The 14,639-nt window shown below is 31.5% G+C and overlaps 1 non-coding gene across 1 annotated transcript; it reads left to right on the top strand.

Annotated features, from left to right (window-relative positions):
• The first annotated feature begins 651 nt into the window (after nucleotides 1–651).
• Nucleotides 652–740, top strand: LOC148298567 (U6atac minor spliceosomal RNA). The gene has a single exon (XR_015839173.1). It is a non-coding gene; the product is annotated as a U6atac minor spliceosomal RNA (small nuclear RNA).
• The last annotated feature ends 13,899 nt before the right edge of the window (nucleotides 741–14,639 follow it).

Raw genomic sequence — 14,639 nt, 5'->3', positions numbered from 1 at the left:
AAAAAGTAAATAAAAATATTATTTTTAATACTCTGTATTAAATAAAGGATAAATAAATAGTTTAATATTTTTAATTTATAAATATTTTTAAATAAAGGATAATTTTAATGCCCTTATCAAAATTTTTATATTATTTTGTATATTATGTATCTACTACCAAATCTGCTAAAATGTTTGTTTGATATGCCTACAGACGAACTTGTTTAGTTCTGGAAAAACTCAACAGATGGCAGTAATAGTATTTTCTTAAATAATGTCCACAAAAAATTATAATAAAACTGTAATTACCTGCTATTTGTTACATTTTAAAATGCTTTTAATATTTGTGTATTATTTGGTTATTTTATCAAATGTTCTGAAATAAAAAAAGCCTGAAATGCTAATAAAACTCTGTAACACTACCGCCATCTATTGACAACATTGTTAAAACTCTAACAAAAAAAGTTCAAATGACGAGTTTAAAAATATTTGATTACACCAAAAAATACTAAAAATTAATACAAATATACGTGTATACAAAAAACATTAAATTCATTTTTATAAAATTATATTTTTTATTTTTAAGTTGACGCAGTTCAAGCGTTGGTAAACTAGCATGTGAATGATTATTATACGCTAAGCATATATACAAAATTTGTGAGCGCGGTTAGCGTGTCTATTGAAAGGAGAGACGGTTAGCACTCCCCTTGACAAGGATGGAACACATAATACGGATAAGGCACACTTGTCCACATTTTTTTCTCGCATCAAGAGTCCCTTATGGCATTTCGCTCACTCCTTTCGAGAACGTAATAAATCAAAAAACTTGATTTTTCAGGAGAACGTTTTTATGGTTTATAAATTCAATACAATGTGTTAAAAATAAATATCAAGCCACTTATTGAACTTTTTACTGTGCAACACATCTTTTTAGGTAAAACCTGAAGGTTTTTTCTCCATTTGAAAAATATTAAGTATATTTTTAAAAATAATTAAACAATACCTTTTCTTCAAAATGCAAAAACAACACTTTCTGCCCTGTAGCGGGTAAATATTAAATTAAAAAATATGAGGTTTTTTGCTGGGATATAGTACATTTTCTGGGCATTCCGAAAACATGCACAACTGAAAATTGACGATTTTTGATATATGACGTTGTTGAAAGGAGTGAGCGATTTTTCGTACGACAAAAAAGAACCTATCTGCAAAAATTCGTCGCTTGAAAGCAGGACTGTCCTGAGCGCACATACGGACATTTTATAGGGGGTACCTAGTAAAAAGTGAGATCGATTTTTTTACTATGAATTTTCTTTTGAATATTAAGATTTATAATAATTCAAATATAAACTACTATTACTACCATCACGCCGAATCCATGAAGGGGTAGGCAGAGAAGATGGAACGCCACACTCCCCTGTCGTAACGTATACCAGCTCCCTTCACGTTCATACTATTATATCTAAGTGCAAACTGATATACGTATTTGGGTTTTTTTATTCATAATAATAATAATTCTGGATTTAATTGGTATATATTTTTTAAATGTAAAAAATAAACAATGAAATACCATAGACTCAAAGAAATCGTCAAGGACTTTGATTTTTATTTATTTTCCTATGTTAGAATTATTTTAGTGCGCATTTTATTTTTCTGTATTAATTTGTCTTATTTGTGAGGGACGTCCCGGGTTCGATTCCTAGGAGTGTCAAAATAAACCTAAGTGATTATTTACTTTAATATTCTAAATAATGTCATTTTAAATCTGCATCAAATTTTGCCTATTCGTATTTTACAAAATCATTGCGTTTTTTTATTTTTTTTTATTTTGTTATTTTTCAACTAATAATATGACCACAGTGCGAAATAAACAAACAAACTAATTAACTAATTGCCCCGTCACACCCTGGTTCAACTTTACAATTATGTGGACAATGTCGTCGTTTTTGATAAGCATTCAGCACTTTGTTTCAAATTGAAAATTACTTAAAAGTGAAAGGCGGAATTTTTGTTTAATTTACTCGCAATTTAGGTCAAATTTGATAAAAAAAAATTTTGAATGATGGATAAATGTTTCATCCGTTGTCACATACTGCGTGAAATATCCTTTTATTGCGGGTCAAATAAATATAAGTGATCTTTTCACTCTAATATTTATTCCATATTACCCTGGACTGGTATCTGAAGCGGAGGGCTAATCACCTTTCCTTCATGTGTTAACGATCAAGATAACACTGCGTTTATATGATGCAGTGCATTAGACATTATTCCAAACAGCGCTCCGAATCGTTGATGCGTTGTTGTTTCTGATCGACTGTTAGCAAACGCGGTACTCACTTTGAACAGAGTGAAATGCAAATGATCCAGAATGCTGAAAACATTGTCTTCCGGTACCTTCGAGGCGTCAGTCACAATATACGATCGATCCTTTATTTGAGAACAAACGTTTGTTCGCCCCAATCACAGAGTAAGATGAAATATTACAAATATTTGTTTTAAATCCCTAAAATGCACACCAAGTCCTACCAAAATTCATATCTAAATCGAGCCTGCGATATGTGCAATGTAATGCTTAACCCTTACTAGTCCAATGTCGAGTCTCATTCGACATCGATTTTTTCCTCTTAGGTCCCATGTTGGATGTTATTCGACATTTTTTTCGTCATTAGTATTATATATTTAAATTCCAAGCTTACTTTTTTGTCACTCGTATCTATTAAAACAGTATGTGGAGCAGAGGACAAAGGATTTTTCCAATTGGAATGTAACTGTCTATCTAGTTTTTTTTTTTATTTAATTTTGGGGGACCGGAAAGGGTTAATGAAATAGACATCAATAATGTTTATTTTAATACGTTTAAGAGAAATATTGTCGATGTCTATTTGACTAGTTGATAAAGAAAATTTCTATTATTTGATAAAAACATGTAATGTAAGTTTATTATATAAGTAGTTATAATTTTATGTACATGACAGTTTATTTTTACCTTGATTTTTAGATTACTGAAGTGAGAACCTCGAATTGGGATGTTCTTTTTTCGATTTTATTATTTTATGTTATTTTTGTTAAATATTCTGTTGGTTTTCCAATAAAAAAAATATAATTAAAAAAAAAATGAAATAAATATATATATATATATATATATATATATATATATATATATATATATATATATACAATATATATATATATATATATATATATATATATATATATATATATATATATATATATATATATATATTGCATTTTTTTTATTTAATACAGTAACATTTTTTAAGTACAATCAGTTAAGTACAACATAATACATTTTCCAAACATTTATACGTGGCAAACTTTTAGTTTTAGATTCGCTGTGCCTCTCCAAAAAAGAGACTGAGCTCTTGTGCTTGGACAGGGACTTACACTCATGGTTTAGTGTTTTATATAACTAATGGTATAATAGTCTTTTTATATATTTTTTCAAGATTTATATGTAATGGGCATTAATTTTTTTCTTAAGAATTTGTAAATGTTCTATTTTTTTATTTTTTTAGGGAGTGTTTATTGAAATATTTAATTCCCAAATATTTCAAGTTTTGTTGAAATTGCTTAGTATTGCATTTTGGAGTTGAAAAATCATTTAAGAATCTCGAAGATAAACTTTTTCTTTAATTCAAATATTTGTCACCCTTTAGTATTTGAAAAATGGCAGTTTTTTATAAATGGTTTCTATGTTTGTACCTATATACCTACATATATATATATATGATAGACTGAATAAGAAAGAATATCTGACCTCTCTATCTTTGGCGTAGTAGAGAATCCTCCCCCTCAGCCTGAAGAAGCGTCTTCTCCACCGCTGGAAGCTCCACGTCTGCTTCATCAGAAAACCCTCCTTGGTGGCTGGCTGCAGAAAAAAAAAGAAAATCAGTAATTCCATTATCAAAAAAATGTACCCAATCATACATCGTAGTCGCACAGGAAAAAGTGACTAACTAACAAAACGTAAAATGTTCAGGAGGGCCATTTCAGTCACTTTTGCCTGGCAACAAAATAAACATCAATGCAGTTAGTCATTTTTACCAAGTCAATATATTATACTTCCAAGTTTAAAATCCTTTGGGATGTTTTTCAGGGCAATATTAAGCTAGTAAGATATCAAATAGTCAATGATCATGTTTTTGTAAACAAATGCACTTAGTCACTTTCTCCTGTATGACTACGATATATATTTATATATATATATATATATATATATATATATATATATATATATATATATATATATATATATTATATATATATATATATATATATATATATATATATATATATATATATATATATATATATATATATATATATATATATATATATATATATATATATATATATATTTATATATATATATATATATATATATATATATATATATATATATATATATATATATATATATATATATATATATATATATTTATTTATATATATATATATATATATATATACATATATATATATATATATATATATATACATATATATATATATATATATATATATATATATATATATATATATATATATATATATATATATATATACATTTAAATATATATATATATATATATACACGCACAATACTGAACATTTCTCATGGCGAATAGCGTGCTTCTTGACATGTTCTTTCACTGGGCGTTTTACAATAATTTTGATGGCATTTTGTTTCATTGGTATTTGAAATTGTAAAATTAAACGTTTTACAAATGTGGGTGTAATATCTTCTTTCTTTTTTATTTAAGATGACTGAGCCACAGCAGTGTCTGTTCGGGTACAGCAAATATAAATTAAATAATCAATTACGTTAAGATCGAAAGAAATATTAAAAATAAATATATATAAATAAGAACAATTAGGACACACGTGAATTTTGAAATAACGCTGAAGAGTGGAGTCGCAGTCTTTTCTCTCTGCCCACCCCTGCTGAGAAGCGGCTTGACGATAAGTTGGTTAAAAAAAAACAGTATTTAGCAAATAATCGTAATTTTTTAGTCCGCATTTAAGAATTCCAAGTCCCAAAGTTATAAAAAGCCTCCGGGCTTTTCCCGAGATTAGACACTGAATTTTTTCTCGCGTTTTTGTCGTTTGAAATTTGAAGACTATTAATTAGGAAGGTGGCGTCTTTGTTTTTATTTTTTATTTTTAAAATTCGTAAATAATGGTTTAAGTTTGTAACACTTTTAATGAAGCAATTAAGTGGGGAGGGATTTGTCAAATAAGCCTATCAGATGTTGTGTTTCCTGGGCCAGCGGTCGTCAAACTTTCGGAAATCGAGCGCCTGAAAAGGGTCTGGTACCCGATACGTTGATTAAAAAAACAGCAATATTAAAGCGTTTCGTAAAAAAATATGTATAGACTAACTAATTTACCGTCCGCCTCCGTAGTGTAATTGTCAGCACGCTCGGCTACCGTACTGGAGGTCCCGGGTTCGATTCCCAGGGGGAGGGAGGTCATATAAATATCGGTGATTTATTCACTCTAATATTTATTAAATATTACCCTGAGGCGGAGGACTGATCACCTTTCCTTCAAGTGTTAACGATATAGATAACACTACGTTTATATGACGCAGTGACCTATGCACCGTCGGGTGCAGATGAGGGTTTCAAGAAGAATAAGAAGGGAAGTACTTATTTACCACAACGCCGCTTACCCGCAGGGGTAGTTAGAGAGAGTGGAACGCCGCACTAATCCGTCTTTGCGAACAATCTTCGCCCAGTCATGAAGTAATGTTTTTAAGTGGTTTTACACGAAGTGAACGATGAATGTAAAGGAGTGTTATATTAAGTGTTTTTTTTTACCATGATATTTATTTAATATTATCCTGTACTAAAACCGAAAGCGCAGGACTGATCACCTTGCTTTCATATAATTCATTAAAGTTAATTAAATATCATCAAAATTGGTCAACGATGAATATGGAAATTTTTCATGTTTTACTCGATATTGTCAGAATTGCGATCGCATGTATAGAAATTCGATATTCATAGACAAAAATATCGAAATCCTTTAGTACACAACCATGACACACGATTTACACACAACGAAGGTTTTATAGTCCCAAGAATTAACAGTAAATATGGGAGTCCAACACTGCAATATATCGTTCCGAACATTTTTAATTTGTTGCCGACGGAGGTTAGAGGTCAAAATAAAATATGGAACAAAGGCAAAATAAAGGAATGGGTAAATGATCAAGAGTTAATTTTATGAAAATTGTACAATTTTTATATTCTTTATTTTTTTCTCTTTTTTGTATCTATATTAGGTTGAAATCGTTAAAAACAATAAAAATGTATTAAAAAAGAACTCCACTGACAAGACACACAAGGTGGCTTGGTGGGTCTCTGCAAATAAAAAAAGTTATAAATATGTATAAATTGTGATTTAAATAAATGCATACAAATAAAAAATTTAAAAATATCGTAGTGTGTCCCAATTTTAACAAAATTTATCTTGGGCTTGAGCTTTGATCTTTCCCGATTCCCCTTTTCCTCCCTCTCTTCCAGGTATTTGTATTTAATGACAAATCGCTCACTCCTTTCAAGAACGTCATAAATCAAAAATCGCTAATTTTCAGTTGTGCATGTTTTCGGAATGCCCAGAAAATGTTCTATATCCCAACAAAAGCGGCATATTTTTAACTTAATATTTACCCGCTACAGGGCAGAAAGTGTTGTTTTTGAATTATGAAGAAAAGGTATTGTTTAATTATTTTTTTAAATAAACTAAATATTTTTCAAATGGAGAAAAAAACCTTCAGGTTTTACTTAAAAAGTTTTGTTGCACAGTAAAAAGTTCAGTAAGTGACTTGATATATATATATATATATATATATATATATATATATATATATATATATATATATATATATATATATATATATATATATATATATATATATATAAATATATATATATATACATATATATATATATATATATATATATATATATATATATATATATATATATATATATATATATATATATATATATATATATATATATATATATATATATATATATATATATATATATATATATATATATATATATATATATATATATAAAATTTTTTTTTAGTAAATTGTATTATATTTTTAAGCTTTCAAAACGTTCTCCTGAAAAATCAAGTTTTTAGATTTATGACGTTCTTGAAAGGAGTGAGCGATATGTGAAATTTTGTAAATGGAATCTTACCCGTTTTTTTGTTACTTATGATTGTAAATGTATTTATGTAACTGTTCTGTAAATTATTCCAAATAAAATAATAAATTATCAAATTAACTTATATGTTCTGTTGAACAATAAAGCAAGGTTTTCGAAGAAAAAAATTAACTAAACAAGTGCTACAGAAATTTTGCCGCGGACCGCCGTTGGTTCGCGCACCACCACCACCGTTTGGTGACGCCTGGCCTAGGGGAGCGAAACTGGGACGGAAGGCGTCAGATTACAAAATATTTGCACACCAATTCGGGAGGCTGATACACCCTTCTCAAACTGGCAACGTGACACTGACACATCTGCGGCGGGGCCGATGGTGGGGGTGGACGGGTAGGGGGAGGGGGGAGGGGATGGGGCAGGGTGTTCATTTTGCAATCATTTGCCGTTAGCTGGGAAACTTGACAACTAAGTGTGGCACGATGTTCATATCATTTTTCATTTCATCAAAGGTGAAGAAGAATGTGGAAGTCTGGGCATTTACGGGGCTGACGACCGTCATAGGCTGGTTTAAGTTATCATTTTACACACGATGTCTCTAGTGAGGTTCTAGTGATTCAAGAACAGTGTTACAAAATTTGAAGAGGGCAACAGGTGGTTACCGAAACTAGTTGGTCAATAAAAATATGTGGATCAAAAAACAAAGTCTTTTTATTTCTCAAAATAATATATCAATATGATCCACAAAGTTGATGCTTTCAATATATAACATAAAAAAAAATATGCTACTATACCACGTTTTATGCTACAGAACGAATTCATTTTTTGTACATGTACATGTACATATATTTTTATGGGAAAACGCATTTCGAACAACGAATTTACTCACGGAACGAATTAAATTCGTTATGTGAGGCATCACTGTACTTGTATGTGTATGTGGGTACATACGTATTATCAAATAGTCCAGCAATGCCGCCTCAGGTCCGACAGAGTATAACACTATAATATATCATTTTATTACCCATTCACCGAACGTCATATTACACAAGAGCTACTCGCAAACAATCATATTGTCTACGAGTCAGAATCGGATCAGTAAAATTTAAAAAAAAAAAAATGAATCCTATGTATTGAATACAGAAGCCCGCCCCCGTAGCGTAATGGTAAGCATGTTTAGTTACTGCGCTGAAGATCCCGGGTTCGAATCCCAGGGCAGCGGGGTGAAAATAAATTTTGATGATTTTACACTCTAATATGTAATATTTATTAAATATCCCTCCTGGGATAAGGACTAGTCCTTGAAGCGCAGGAGTGCTCACCTTGCTTTCATATAAGTAACGACCAAAATAACACTGTGTCAATATGATGCAGTGACCTATGCACCATTGGGTATGGATAAGAGTCGAGAAGAGAAGTACATATATATATATATATATAAATATATGTATATATATATATATATATATATATATATATATATATATATATATATATATATATATATATATATATATATAAATATATGTATATATATATATATATATATATATATATATATATATATATATATATATATATATATATATATATATATATATATATATATATATATATATATATATACATATATACACACACTTGGGTCTTTTTTTATGCGAATTCACTTTTAAAAAACATTATATTAATAACACTTATCGTCATATACTGGACATCAACAACATTACATCTTCTAATAGAGTGAATAATTTTGTACCACCCTGTAATTTTGTACCAACATGTATGAATATGGAAGTAGCAAAGTTTTTTGTTGTGAGTGGTGGCGTTATATTTTCTCTGCCTACCCCTGCGTGGAAGCGGCGTGATGATTAGCTAGTTAGCTAGTTTGGCGGATAATTCATATGTTAACCCTTAAAAACCCGCACTACTGCAGATTCACAACAGGACGTATGAAGTTAGTCGATTGGATCAATTAATATCAAAGTGCTATTCAAATTGATGGCTTATTACATCAGATCCTTAGCGTACATAAAATAGCAATAAAAATAAACAATCAATATTCTCCAACTGTATTTAATTGTATTCCTACTCAAGCGCGCTAAGCGCCGACGGCGTATCTACGTTCCAGGCAAGTCGGAGATATCGCTCACTCCTTTCAAGAACGTCATAAATCAAAAAACTTGATTATTCAGGAGAACGTTTTTAAAGTTTAAAAATACAATACAATGTATTAAAAATAAATATCAAGCCACTTACTGAACTTTTTACTGTGCAACAGATCTTTTTAGGTAAAACTTGAAAGGTTTTTCTCCATTTGAAAAATATTTAGTATATTTAAAAAAATTATTAAATAAAACATTTTCTTCATAATGCAAAAACAACACTTTCTGCCCTGTAGCGGGTAAATATTAAGTTAAAAATATGCCGCTTTTGCTGGGATATAGTACATTTTCTGGGCATTCCGAAAACATGCACAACTGAAAATTGACGAATTTTAGTTTATGACGTTCTTGAAAGGAGTGAGTGATATGAGCGGCTATTTTACACCTACAAAAAAGAATTATTTTATTTTATTTATTTATGGTTCACAAACGATGAAAAACACATTACAATAAATGAAATACAGTGCAATACAAATTTTTTGAATGTTTTTCATCAATTAGATGAGAACACAACAAGCTTACAGAAACAATAAAGGTGCAGGTTGAATACATATATAAAGAATAGAAATATGGTTGTAAAGAAAGGATAATAATTTTTAACTTTATAACATTTTGAGTGTGTCCAAATACTTGTTCACAAAATCTGGATTATCTCCAATTACAGGAGTTATTTTCATATTATTTTTTAACATCTCATCAAAGATGAAAAAGAATATGGAAGTCTGGGCATTTACGGGGCTGACGACCGTCATAGGCTGGTTTGAGTGATCACTTTACACACGTGTAACATTCGCCAATTCTACCCATTATTGACAACCACACTAGTCAAATTCTTGGAAGTTCTGTATATATGAACCAATTTAGAAACCTTGTTCTTGAATCACTAGAACTTCACTAGAGACATCTATTGGTGAGATGCAAAGAAGCTTTTTATCAAGCAGAAACTCTTATATTAGTATGTGATGTCCGAATTCTGGATTATAATCACACACATTTATTGCACATTTAACTTAATATTTATCCGCTACAGGGCAGAAAGTGTTTGCATTTTGAATAAAATGTATTGCTTAATTTTTTTAATATACTTAATATTTTTCAAATGGAGATAAAAAATTCAGGTTTTACATAAAAAGATCTGTTGCACAGTAAAAAGTTCAATAAGTGGCTTGATATTTATTTTTAATATATTTTATTATATTTTTAAACTTTAAAAACGTTCTCCTGAAATAAAAAGTTTTTTTTTTAAATATGACGTTGTTGAAAGGAGTGAGCGAAATAATAAAATCTTTTGAAAACCCTTAGTTACCCCCTTTCCGCTTAGTATGGCAGAACTTCTCATTATGGATTCGCATTAAGTTACGATTTTAATCGACCCAGTACGATAATTACGTTTACCGATTGAATCGGAAGGTCGCACTTATATTCTAGCAACAAAATTGAATATGAAAATTAATTTAAAGTACTCGTATTGTACTCTGTACTGTTAAAAAAGACACACACGTGTTTACATATAGGGTGGCGCAAAATATATTATCCTATCAGAAGATGTTATAATTTTTGCCAATGGCATCGCACGTCAATCATATTTGACACTTCGCTCATTTGGTGCAGCGATGGCGTAATAACGCTTTTATAAATATTACAGTAGATGCCATTCAGACGCTGTAGCATCAGAAACGGCGCCATTTTACTCATTTCTATGTACAATGAGACTCGCCTCATCTCGCAGCATTTCACCACAAAATCAATCCTGTCCATGTTTCTACCCATGTAAATAGTCTTTCCGCAAATTTAAAAAAAAAAAAAACCCTTATCCGCACCCAATGGTGCATAGGGCACTGCGTCATATAAACGCAGTGTTATCTTGATCGTTTACACATGAAGGAAAGGTGATCAGCCTTCCGCTCCAGGTACCAGTCCAGGGTAATATTGAATAAATATTACAGTGAAAAAAATCACTTATATTTATTTTACCCCCCTTGGGAATCTTGTGAATCGTAGCCGAGCGTGCTGACCATTACACTACGGAGGCAGACAAAATTTGCAAATTTGGACAAACATATTCAACTTGTTTTAAAATAAGAGTGTAATTACGTCATTGTTGCACCTAATGAGCGACTTGTGAACTAGACAGCTGCAATATATAATACAATCAAATTTAGGGTGGCGCAAAATGACTCATCTAATTTTGTTTTTGAATAACTTTTTTACTAAACAATAAAACGATTTTCTTAAAATGAACTAATTAACCATCAGACCTCTCTACTTTGCAGAGGTAGGCAGAGAAAATAGAACGCCACACCTATCTCTGTCAATCTGTCCATATTCATGCATCTCCTCATACATACCTGACGATTATTGATTATTGACTCCCGACCTGACCGCTCCCCAAGAACACTTGGTATGGTTGAGCACTCGTATTTGAAACACTTAATCATGCCAAGTTTTCTTAGGTCTTCCACGGCTCATTCCGATATCGCTTCCGTTATCCTCCCCACCTCACGATACCTTCCGTCTTACACGTGCTTCAGATATCAGTGTTTTTACGCGGTCTCGCAACGTGTTTCGGGTTATGGATCGAAGAGTTTTCATCTCAGAGGTTCCAAGTCGAGATTTTGTTTGAGATATGCGCCTACTAACGCTTCTTCGATATGATAAATATGTGACCGATATCTGGATTTTTTTTATTCTCTTCAGAACCTCACCATGCATTGACTGAATATGTAAACCAAACAAAAACAACAACGAAAAAACCTTGTTTTAAAAACTAGTCGTCCATCAATTTACAAGTTTATTTAATTTGCTGACGTAACCATTAAGAATTCCAGTAGTGACATGTCTTTAAGAACAGTGTCCGTCGATGGTTGCTTCTCGTTGAAAAGTACAAGGTAGAAAGTGAATCAATTAAAGTCCAGGTGCTATTATTTTATTGTTAAACCTTTATACTGTAAATTGTTACTGTATCTTTTGTATGTAATGTATATAATCTAATAAATAAAATAAAAACCAATCATAATTAAAATTTAAAAAATGTAATAACATGAAAGTATTTCGGCTCAACACAGGCCATGCCTAAAGAGCCGTAATACATGTAGTAAAAAAAATTAAAAGTATATTTCCCTGAAATAAATAAATAAAAATAATAAAAAAGTATTAAACGAATATCATAGATTGGAAAATTGGATGAATGTAAAACTAAAGCCTGATTGTATAAAAATGAATGTTTTGTTCCATTGTATGTGAGTTTTTTTTAAATGCTTTCATACCTATACTGATTGATTTCTATTGTACTCATTGTGAATTTTGAACGGTATCAATTTAAAGGCTGCCATTGTACGATGATGCCGAATAATTTCATGGAAAATACAGTAATAAAGTCATTAAAAATAGGTACAGAGTTTAATATATAAAGTAGTCAAAATGAGGGTTTTTTGTTGGTAAGGCAGATACTTTTCTATTTTATTCGTCATGTGCCCTCGGCACGGAAAACTCAGAGAGGCACATTGATGCAATTTGTTATTATGTGTAATGTAGTTGGAACCTTGACTCAGTCAAATAGATCTTAAATCGGCAATGAAGGAACTTGCAAAGGAGAGATCGGACGTCGAATCGCCATCGCCAAAAGTGCCATGTCTAAGCTAGACAAAATCTGGAAAAACAGGGGTGTGAGTAACAACACCAAGATGAATCTTGTCAGGAGTTTGGTCCACTCCATTTTCCTCCATACCTCTGATGCATTGGCCATAAAAGCAGCAGAAAGGAGAAAAATTGACGCATTCGAAGTGTTGGAGGCGCGTGCTCCGAATTCCATGGACAGCTAGACGCACCAACGAGTCCATTCGTCAGGAGTTACACTTGGATGTCTTGACTCTGGCCAGTGTCTGTACACGACGGATTCTCCAGTTCTTTGGACACGTTGTGCGTGGTAATGAGGATACCCTGGAACGACTGGTTATGATCGCTAGCCTGGAGGGGAAGAGAGGGAGAGAAAGATCCTCCAAACGATGGACCGATCAAGTTAAGGCAGCAGCAGACACCTCGGTGGTTGGAGCGCTACGTGCAGCGCAGTCAAAGGATAACTGGAGAAGAGGCATTGCTTCCACAGGTGTCACAACCCTCAGTAATGAGGAATAAGACGGAGAAGAAGAACAAAAGTAAAAATAAATAAATTATTTTTACCATGGCAGAAAATCACATCGAATACAAGCTGTGTCAATGTGATGGTAGGGTATATTATGAAGACAATATGATCAGTTTCATTCGAAAAAAAAACAGTAAAAGAATATAAAAAAGTGTATTATTGTTCGACAAGGGTCACAACCCTCAGTAATAAGGAATAAGACGGAGAAGAAGTTGGAACGTAAGCGATTGCAATTTGAAAAAGGATCAGAGGAAGACCGAGAAAAACTTGGCATGATATCAAGTATTTCAAAGACGTGAAAGCGGTCGGTTGAGGAGTCGAAATAATCAGCGGGTATGTATGAGGAGATGCATGAATCTGGAAGAGGCGAATGACGTTTGCAAAGATAGAGTAATGTGGCGTTTTATACTCTCTGCCTACCCCTGCGGAGAAGAGGCGCGATAGTTACCTAGTAAGTAAGTCATTTAAAAGCAATATTTTGAATATGTACAAATTTTTGTTTTTACAATTTTTTTGGATATATCATTATGTGTATATGATGACAAAAAAATTATTAAAAAAATATCCGGGCGATGTCTGTCGCCATAATGCCCGCAGCCGGGCCCTCTGTACTGGAGTGCAGCCAGCGACGGATAAGCCGTGACATTATGGACGAATGCCATTCACGATCCGACTTTGCGGAATCTCGCTACTACTCTCGCATTGTATAACGCGAGCTGGTACTACTATAGCGCGCGCTTACTTACTAGCTTTTGGGACCCTATTCCATTTATTGCATTGCTCGTATAACTGCCATCGGGTGACTGCACCAAAATTCAACCACTTTTCAATATAAAATTTCAACAAATTTTGATTATGTTCAAATACCTGTTCACAAATCTGGATTATCTCCAGTTATAGGAGTTATTTTTCATACTATTTTTGACATATCGCTCATTCCTTTCAACAACGTCATAAAAAAAACTTGATTTTTCAGGAGATCGTTTTTAAAGTTTAAAAATATAATGAAATGTATTAAAAATAAATATCAAGCCACTTATTGAACATTTTACTGCGCAACAGATCTTTTTTATGTAAAACCTGAATGTTTTTTCTCCATTTGAAAAATATTTAGTATATTTAAAAAAATAATTTAAACAAATACCTTTTCATTGA

The sequence above is a fragment of the Brachycentrus maculatus genome, unplaced genomic scaffold, assembly GCF_059751285.1.
Source record: "Brachycentrus maculatus isolate JH-2025_06_01 unplaced genomic scaffold, ASM5975128v1 h1tg001865l, whole genome shotgun sequence".
NCBI lineage: Eukaryota > Metazoa > Arthropoda > Insecta > Trichoptera > Brachycentridae > Brachycentrus > Brachycentrus maculatus.
Note: the sequence above shows the minus strand (reverse complement) of the source record. Positions and strands in the feature narration are given on the sequence as shown.